This window comes from Aethalodelphis obliquidens, unplaced genomic scaffold (assembly GCF_003676395.1).
Source record: "Aethalodelphis obliquidens isolate GAN/ISIS:26980383/991018 unplaced genomic scaffold, ASM367639v1 scaffold13, whole genome shotgun sequence".
NCBI lineage: Eukaryota > Metazoa > Chordata > Mammalia > Artiodactyla > Delphinidae > Aethalodelphis > Aethalodelphis obliquidens.
In genome coordinates this window covers 25,241,785-25,251,853 of record NW_020837957.1, presented here as the reverse complement: position 1 = coordinate 25,251,853, position 10,069 = coordinate 25,241,785, and positions in this window count along the sequence as shown.

Genomic DNA, 10,069 nt, shown 5'->3' with positions numbered 1-10,069 from the left:
AAAAAAAATGAAATTTTGCAATTTGTAACAACATGGATGGACTTGGAGAGTATTATGCTAAGTGAAATAAGTCCGAGAAAGACAAATACTGTATATCACTTATACATGGAATGTTAAAAATAAAACCAACTTGTTAATATGACAAAAAAGAAAAACTCACAGATATAGAGAACAAACTAGTGGTTACCAGTTGAGAGAGAGAAGCGGGGAGGGGCAATATTGGGGTAGGAGCTTCAGAGGTAAAAACTACTATGTATAAAATAAATAAGCTACAAGGATACAACACAGGGACTATAGCCAATATTTTATAATAACTATAAATGTAATACAACCTTTAATAATTGTGAATCACTATTTCACACACCTGTAACATATAATATTGTACATGAATTATAACTCAATATTAAAATAATTTCAGTATGAAATTCTATTTACATGGTGTTTTATTCTATTACTTATGATACAAGTTTGCCATATTAGGAACCTGATTAAAGCTGTGAAAAGTGAATCTCTAACATCTAAATGTTAGTACTTAGTTTTCACCTCTGCTACTGTCAAAGAGCCAATTTCACAAAAATATATTGGTGAAATTGGGAAAGACTCTTAAGGTCTTCTCAATTCACTCAGAACATTTTGGAAATAGAAAGATAGCTAATGAACCAAAGACCACACTGTTCTAGCAAAACAGCTCCTACCTATATCTATTCAGAAGACAACAGAGGCCTATAATTGGCCTATAATAAAAGGCCAATTTAATTATAACTGTCATTCTGTTGCTCGGTATAATCGAATGAAATTTTAAAGTGCATTAAAATGTTTCTTCTGTATGCCTCAACTTTATTGAGAATGCTGGAATTATTGCTCACAATGAAATTTAAATATGATAAGGAAGTACTCTAACAGAAGTAAAAAGTAAAAGCTGAGATAAAATTCTGTAGCATCGTCAGCTTTAAGAAAATGTTACTTAGAATTTATTTGCTAATTTAAAATATTTTCTTTTGAATTTTTACTATTTTAAAGCAGAATCCCAAATTATATAAGCTTCAAGATATCAAAATCCAGATGCACCTTAGCATAAACAAAGAAAAAAATCAGGAAGAATGTACATCAAAATCGTAGTGATTATCTCTGGACTATAAAATTAAGGGTTTTATATATGCACGTACATACTGCACATATTTTTATTGTCCTGAATAGAGAAGGCAGGTTAACTACAAGAGTACTCTTTTTAAAACCTGTAGGAGAGAGCAAAGAAAAAACAAGAAATGCGTAAGTAAAAATTACCAAAAATACCATTCACACAAACAAAACCTTAAACCTCTTTCCCGATTAAAAAAAAAAAAAAAATTACCAAAAATACCATTCACACAAACAAAACCTTAAACCTCTTTCCCGATAAAAAAAAAAATTACCAAAAATACCATTCACACAAACAAAACCTTAAACCTCTTTCCCGACAAAGCACCCCTGAGAAACGGGCTGTTGAACTATCTCATCCTACAGTTACTTTGTTCACATTCACGCCTGCTGTTCTGTATTTAGGGCGGGCTAAGGACACCTAAGCCAACTGTAAAAGAGGGCCAGGCTTGGGTTTCCAACGCCAGGTGTTGAGGAACCGCGCGGACTTGCCACAGCCTCACCCCATAAACCGTTCTCCAACCTTGATTTAAAAAAAAAAAAACAGTTTAAAAACTCCAACAGTTAAAGCCACAAAATAAGCTCATCTACTTTCGGTTCTCCTTATCCCCACCGGCTTTAACATCCTGCTCGATTTTCAGCTTCTAGAAGAGTCGGTTTCCGGAGGAGCCAGACGCAGGAAGAGGGCGAGGGGCGAGCAAAGGCAGGTGAGAACTGAGAGCCTGTACTCCAGCTACAGCGCCGGCGCCAAATAAATTCCCTCCCAAATGTGGTCATTCGCGCACTTTTCCGTTAACTAACAACCGCACAGAACCCCCGCCCATCCCGGCCCCAGACTGCAAGCCGGAAGGCAGCTGGCGGCCGCGCAGGGCGATGGTGTGTCGCGGCTGCGAGGCCAAATCGAGGGCACCTTGTTCTGGGATGCGCTGCTCCCCCTCGAGATCCACCCAGCGCTACACAAAAAGCTCTGCAAAGGAGAAGGAGCGCATCGTACCTCAACTGCGGAAAGGGGGCTGAAGTCCATTCTCTGACTGAGGACCAAAATCCAGCCCCTTTGCTGAGGTGCTGCGTGGGGTGGCTTCATCCCACCCCTCCTCCCTCCTTCAAACATTTTCTAATTGCCCCCTGCCAAGCCTTGGAGAAACCTACAAAAAAGACAAGAGGGTCCTTACCTTCAGACAATATATCCCAGGATATAGTTTCTTGCTTATTTTTGTATTAACTATATTTAATTTCATAACTTCTACAAAGCTATATTACATGGAATAATTTAATCTCGTTTACACTCACCAACTGTTAAAAATAACTATAAAGTTTACTCTTATTTGTTTACCATGCACTTTTTAAATGCATGGTCCATGAACAAATTACATCAAAATTAGCTGTGGTACTTGATGCAAATAGGGATTTGGGACATTTTTTATCATCACGCTAGATGACTTATGGATAATAACTTTTGTAAACTGTTGATCATCTACACAATCTAATAATCTAATTTACCTGTTTAATTGAAGTTTGAAACTTCTTTGCTTGGATAACTATCCTCCTTTGCAGTAAAAACAAAAAACAAAAGCAAGCAAACAAAACACCCCAAATGCACAATTGTGTATGATATATATATATATATATGTATATATATATATGTATATATATATATATATATATATATATACATATATATATATATACTTAGCTCTGATTTCTAAGTTTTTTCTTTATTGACCTGGGTATCACTCTCTTCCACATGACATTTTAACAAACAATGTTGTTTTCATTCTGGCATTAGTTTATTACTTTATTTTAGGGCCCACTCTTCATTTCTGCCATGGAGATATTAGGATCACAAAGAATTATGACCATATTTTTCATTAATCGATCATTCAATAAACATTTAATTAGTACAATTCACCAAACTCCATACCAGTGCTAAGAAAACCAACCATAAGCTTCTTCACTTGCGCTGCATGCCTCTCCTTTCTCTCTTGAAGTACATCCTTGACTCTTGGCCTGTGCAGAAAATGGTTTTCCTTGTCTTTGCTTGATTAGCACAAATTTGATTTGCAATAACGTAACACTAGATTGGATTAAAGGAGTTTTGAAAGCATAGGAGCTACAAAGATGCAAAGATTCCTGGAAATGAAAGTCCTCAACACCCTTGCCTGAAGGCTGCCCCTACAATGGTCACTATTTTTCCACAACTGCAGGTAAGAGTCTTAAAATCCAAAATTCCAACATGCCCAGATTTTATCAGGTGGTTCTTTCTAAAATGGAAGTGCTTTGTCCTTGACCAGCCAACGAGTGACAAAAATCTCTTATTACAAGTTGATAACATGCCAGAAGACTAGCTGAATAGTAACTTCCAGGTGCATTCAAAAATTTTCTATTCTTATTTGTTCACCCATGCAACTACTAAGACCCCCAAAAGAGGGGATCATTGTCACTGGGAACCATGAGTCACCTTTGTCCCAAAGCGTATCTCTGTGCTCAGTATATGTGGTGGAGTTTTGATTATACTGTGGGTTCATCAATATTTGGTTTCTCAATAAAGCTTTAAAATTCCTAATCCCCCTAATCTCTTTAGATACTAAATCATATGGGAAGTTAGCTGGAATGGCATCTAAATCCCAGCCCCAAATTTGTGAAGTTAGTGAACCAGAAGAAAATTTTTTCTTCAGGGTCAACTCCATTTTGGGGGGAGTTCTTATGCTGTCTACTGCCTTAGACTCTGCAGTAGCTAGAATGAACTCCTTGTAATTCTACAAGCCGGACATATTCTCTTAACTCTGGGCTTTTGTCTTAAAAAGACACTCGTGCTTCCTCATCTGATACCCCTTATTTGTTAACCTCTGTTCCTCCTTATGATCCCCTACTTCCTAACTTCCTGAGGCTGGAAGGGGTGACCCACATCTGTGCTGCCATGCCTTGCATGTTGTCACTCCTGAAACAACACTTTTTATATAATTATGAACTTGAAATTGCCTGTGCACTTTTGTCTCCCCTACTGTCTCTTGATCTCATGTATTGGTCAGAATCATATATTGTTAGTTGCCAGTGCAGAGCCCACCACATAAACAACCAGTGTAGGCTGAGTAAATACAAGAACTGCCATTCCATTTACTATGTCCCCATTATATTCCCTGCTTTCCCAGGGATCTCAAAATACTGGTCACAGTTTTAGGAACTAGTGCAGATGGGAATCACCAAGGCAGAAAGGACATGCTCTCCCATCTGAACCTGTTATCTTTTCTCTTAGGGACAGAAACTCTATATGCTCTGTGTCCTCAAACTTCCTCCCATGACAATTACCAGGAATTAAGCTATTGCCTTTATCTCACAGGGTAATTATGGTGTTTAAAACAGTAAAGAAATTACCAGAATCATGGAAACCCCTCATAGTTCCACTGTAGTTGATGTTTTTTTAAATCAGTTCAGGTGCTTCTGCTGAAATAAAATCATGCTTTTTCTACGAGAACCAATATCTCAGTGCACGTAATACACACAGGCTGACAGCGTGGTAGAATCTGAACGTTATCCATTGAGCCATGAAACAGCAACTCTGTAATCAGTCTTCATTTCTTCTTTGCTTCTAAAGGCGAAGGAGCACAGCTCTGCTTTCCTGAGGGAGGTGAGGTAATTCTTAGTCACCTTGCAGTTTCTCCAACCAACACTGGAATTAGAAGTCTGAGAGTTGAGCAAGTCCTGAAGCCCACTGGTCTCATCTAGAGAAATATGCTCCATACTGCATGTCTGGATGGTCTAGAAAGGGGATAAAGGGGCAGGGAAAAGTGCTGTGTCCCCATCAATCTGCCCAGTATACATGACCAGTAAATGGAATATGCAACATTCAACACAAGAATGTTGACATGCAATTAGAGATGTTTAACAATTAAAAAGGGGTCAAGAGTGAGACAAAGGACAATGAAGCTGAGTGAAAGCAATATTCACCCATTTTGAAGTTCACGCATAAGTTGTCATCTGTTGTCATATTTTATATACACAAAGCAAAGGTTCCAGGCAAAAGGCCTCTCACATACTTGAAAACTAATTAATAATTATTGACATTGCAGGAATAAAAGATCTATTTCAAGTAACTTTTGCACAAATTTTTTGGAAGCCAGTTTCTCAACCATCCTTGCATGTGGTATTTTATACGCTAAGTCAGCAGCTCTGCCATTCCTAGAATTCTCTCCTTACTTCTCAGCCTTATCTTCAGCTTGAAGACAGCTTATGCTGTCTTCTCACCTGTCAGCCTGGTCTCAAAACAGGGTATTTCTTAAGGAAACACTTCTGTGATGAAGTAGGGATTAGGGGCAGGAAATTATGAGAAATGCAAAAAAGAAAAAAAAAGAGAGAGAGAGAGAGGAGGCCTCCCTCTAAGAACACAGGAAAGAGCTTAAGGAAGCTCAGGAGAGCTGGCAAGTGTCAGGTGGGTTCTTGTGGTCTCCTCAGTCTCAGATTAAATTCTGCAACATATGTGTACCTTGAAAATAACAAGAAGGTGAGAGCATTTAAACAATCTCTCTACAGCCTGGGGAGGTCCCTCTGTGTGCAGCAAAGATTCATCTCCAGGTGGAGGCAGTGAGATTCTGTGGCAGGGACAGGATTCTCTCTCTGGGGCGAGAAGCAGGACCTCAGGTTCTAGCCCTGGAATATGCATAGCTGGCAGGGTATCAGGTTCTGATCACTTCTCCGAAGCTATCATATAATTTCAACACTAATGACTTCATTATTTCTGCTAACCCTTATGTCAATTAATAAACTCCTTGTTGTAAATTAGAAATGAATACTTCCTCTGCTAACTCCTAAGGTGATGATACCAGATTAGGGCAATTCATATGCTCATTAATGACCCCATAGGTTTAAACCAGAGGCAGATTGGAAGCACACAGCACACTGCTTATTGAAAAATACTTTAAATTACCACATGGATAATTTAATAATTTGTTTTCTTGTTTGCCCGCTAGGATAAAAACATTGGATGGTGCAACTATAACAAATGAGACTGGTTTTGGTCCAAACCAAGGAGACCAGTACAATCCCTCATTCCAAGCCATCTTTCCTACATGACCTACCTTAATATAATAACTCCCTGTCTGTACACAGTTGAACATTAAGGTATGGCACCATTGCTTATTAAATACTTCTCTAAAAAATGAATGACCAATGGATTGTGATACTCAAAAAAATATTGCTTGAAAAAATGATTTTCTTTTTCAAAAGGAAAATTACTTTTTGTTGGGTATGTTTTTCTACTATTATAAAATAATTTGTAGTCATTGAAAAAAATCCACAATATTCAGAAGTGTATAAAAATAAAAAATAATCTCTAATACCTTCAATTAGTGAGAAATAAGGTTGATTTTGGAGTATACAATATATTATTCCAGGCTTTTCTATACTAATTATTGATTTATAAGTATTTCATTGATAGAATAATTTTATACCTACCATAAATTGAATTATTCTCAACCAACATGCCAAATTTATTATGAATATTAACTTTAGTTCATCTGGAAAAAGGTTTGGGGGTAGAGAGCAAATTCAATTGCTTCATATTGTTGTGAATTAAAATTTTAACCAACAGAGAACATCCTCCCCATAACAATTTCGAAAAGAAGGAAGACTTTTATTATTGAGTAAAAAGAACCAAGTATATGCATATAGGTAGGCTGAAAGTGACTAGAAAGTCAGGATAAAATTTCACACTTCTTCTATAGCCAAGCAGGTAACACCCTTTTGCACTGTTTTTAGCCAGTATGTGACATGTTTCCTTGGATCAATGGTATCCTGTTTTCCCATGAGTACTGTGCAGCACAGTTTGCTGTGACATCCTGAACTTCCTATACTATCTTTTAAAGAATTCACCCTAATCTCACTTGAAAATTGAAGTAGCTACTGTCCAGTTAATTGTCCTCATCTGAAAGAATAATAAAACATTTCTAAGTTCTCAATTGTCAGGAAACCTGAAGTTCTAGGTTTCTGGGTGTTCATACTTCAATAGGGGTGAAGCCCAAACACTTGGAGACTCCTCTGGTTTGTATAGCTGCCAATGGTTTTATTTAGACCCTGGAGTTTTTTTTACATTCATAAGTTTAGAGAAAAGACACTGATTCTTTGTTACCAAAGAAACCCTCTGAAAAGGGGATAGGGAAATGAGCTTTTTCCAGCAGGTGTTGTTCACTTTTATTTACCTTATATTACACACAATTCACAAGAAGATTCAACTGTTCCTGGAATTATTTTTTGGTTGCCTGATAAAAACAACAGATTGTACTGGTCAGGAGAAGCAACAAGTGATTTCTCAGCATTAGCCCTATTTCAAAGCAGCCCTGACCTACTTTCACTTTCAATCTCACTTGTAGTAACAGTAACTAAAGTTTCAAATTTACCTTTGACCAGAATTTTACATTCATGAAAAATATAGGGATGAATTATAGACCTTATAATTTGCAAAATATTGATCAGGGTAAGTTAGAGAAGGCAAGAAAAGAGACAGGTAGGATAGGAGGGTCCTTGCCCAGTTTCTCTCAGATTAGAGTTGATGTGGCCCCAAACTCTGTTGACACAGTGACCGATCATTTTAGGATCTGAGCCAATTTTCCCGAAAGTGCAGGTAAGAAACTTAATTTGGACTAGGCTTTACATTTTCCGGTTATTTCACAAAAATCATCTAAATATTGTCAGATGACTGTGACATTGGGGAAGAAGCAAGGCAGGGCATAGTCATTTTGTTTTTCTTTGTTGTGGGGAGAACACATTCATAAAATAGGCCCCAGGTGGCTTTTTTATAAGGATAAGACATGTCCCATAACATTTTTAAAAAATGTTAGTGTATGTATAAGACAGGAACAGAAAATTGCTCAGCTCAAAAGTACACAGTAGGTGAAATATCAGAAAATGAATACAACCACCCTGTTCATTTTGCACCAATACACCAGAGGTCTTCTTGTGCCCCCTTCTAATCAATAACCCCTCCTTCCAGTTCTAAAATAACTACTTTCTGACTTATAACATCAGAGATTAGATTTGCTTGTTTGTGAACTTCACATAAATGGAATGAATATTATTGGGTCCAACTCCTCTCACTCATGACAATCTGGAGATTAATTTTCAGTATTGGGTATAAGTGTAGTATGGTCATTTTCATGGCTATAAGATATTCCATTGTGCAGACATACCACTTATCCATTTTACTGTTGATTTACATTTGGATAATTTTCAGTTTGGCGATATTATAAATACTTATGAAACGGTCATTCTATATATGTCTCTGATATGCATGTGCATATATTTCTGATAGTAATGTACTTAGGAGTGAAATGGTCAAGTCCATAGAGTACTTATATTCAACTTTAGTATATAATGCCAGCCAGTTTTCCAGAGTGGTTGACTCCATTTTCTATTGCTGTATAATAAACACTCAAATCCTAGTGGCTCAAAACAACAATTATTTTATTTCTTACAAATTTGTGAATTGGGTGAATTGTTCTGCTAGACTCACCTGCTACCCTCATGTAGCTATTACCTTCTACTGGTGAATAGCTGGAGGTCAAGGATACAAGGTGGACTCATCCACATCTATGGGGTCTTGGTGGTGATTGTTGGAAGACAGAAACCAATCTCTTTACATGGAATTTTCATCATTCAGTGGTCTAGCCTGATCTTTATAGAGGCTCAACTCCAAAAGCACAAGTCTCCATTCAGGAGACTTAAACAACTCTGGGCCATATATGCTGATGTATCATTGTCAAGTCACAAGACCAAGCCTGTATTTAATGTGGAGGGGACTACACAAGGGCATAAGCACCAGGAGACATCTCCTGGTGCCATCAATATCAAAATCAAAGGCTACCCTAGTGGTTGTACTAAATTTACTCAGGAGCAATGTCTGAGCATTCCAGTTGCTCCATATATTAGTCTACATTTGCAATCATCAGTATTGTTAATTTAAGCCATTGTGGTAGGTGTGAACAACAATATCCTAGTGATGCTCACTTGATTTCTCTTATGATTTATGATACTAGACCCTTTTCTAATGTTTATGATCAGTTGGATATCTTCTTTTTGCAGAAGTATCCTATCCTTTTTTCTATTGAGTACCTATCATTATAGAAGTTATTTATATAGTTATTTATATATTTATATATGGTCATTTATCATTTATGTATGTCTTCTCACATGCGTGCTTTGCCTTTTTCCTCTATTAATGGTGTCTTATGATAAACAACTTAATTTTATATAGTCAAATCCGTCAGTCTTTACAATTATGTTTAGAACATTTTGTGTCCTAAAAAAATCTTTCCCTATCCTCAAACACTTGAAAATATTTTTCCATATTATTTTCTAGAGACTTTATTGTTTTGCCTTTTATTTTGAATCCCACAATCTCGCTGACTTGCTTTTTGTGTATGGTATGAGGTAGAAGTCATTTCCTTGTTTTTCCTTATGGGTATTCATTGACCCAGGCCCATTCATTTAAAAACTCATCATTTCTGCCTGTAACAGTTCTAAATGTTCCCTGGATGGTCCTTCTGCTCCCGGTTGGGGCATAACGCTTAACCATAAGTCTGAGATAATATTTTAGATGGGCATCCACTATAGCTTTAGCATTACAATTTTTTCAGTCCACACTCGCCCTTCTTATTCCCACCGATTCTAATCTTCCCATTTAGTACTTTATTATGTAACTCTCTCTTCAACTAAAGAGTATGTCCCATTTCAGGTAAAGATTACTTTTATTCATATTTATATTATATTGGTATATATTTGTATATATACCCAGATAGAAACTCAGAGACAGAGAATGGAATGAAGAGCAAAGAAAGGAATTCCACTGAATTCTGTTGAGTTCTATTAAATATCCATAGAACACTGCACTCAACATTTGTAGGGTACATAATCATTTAAACTGAACAAAGAACATTTAGGTCGA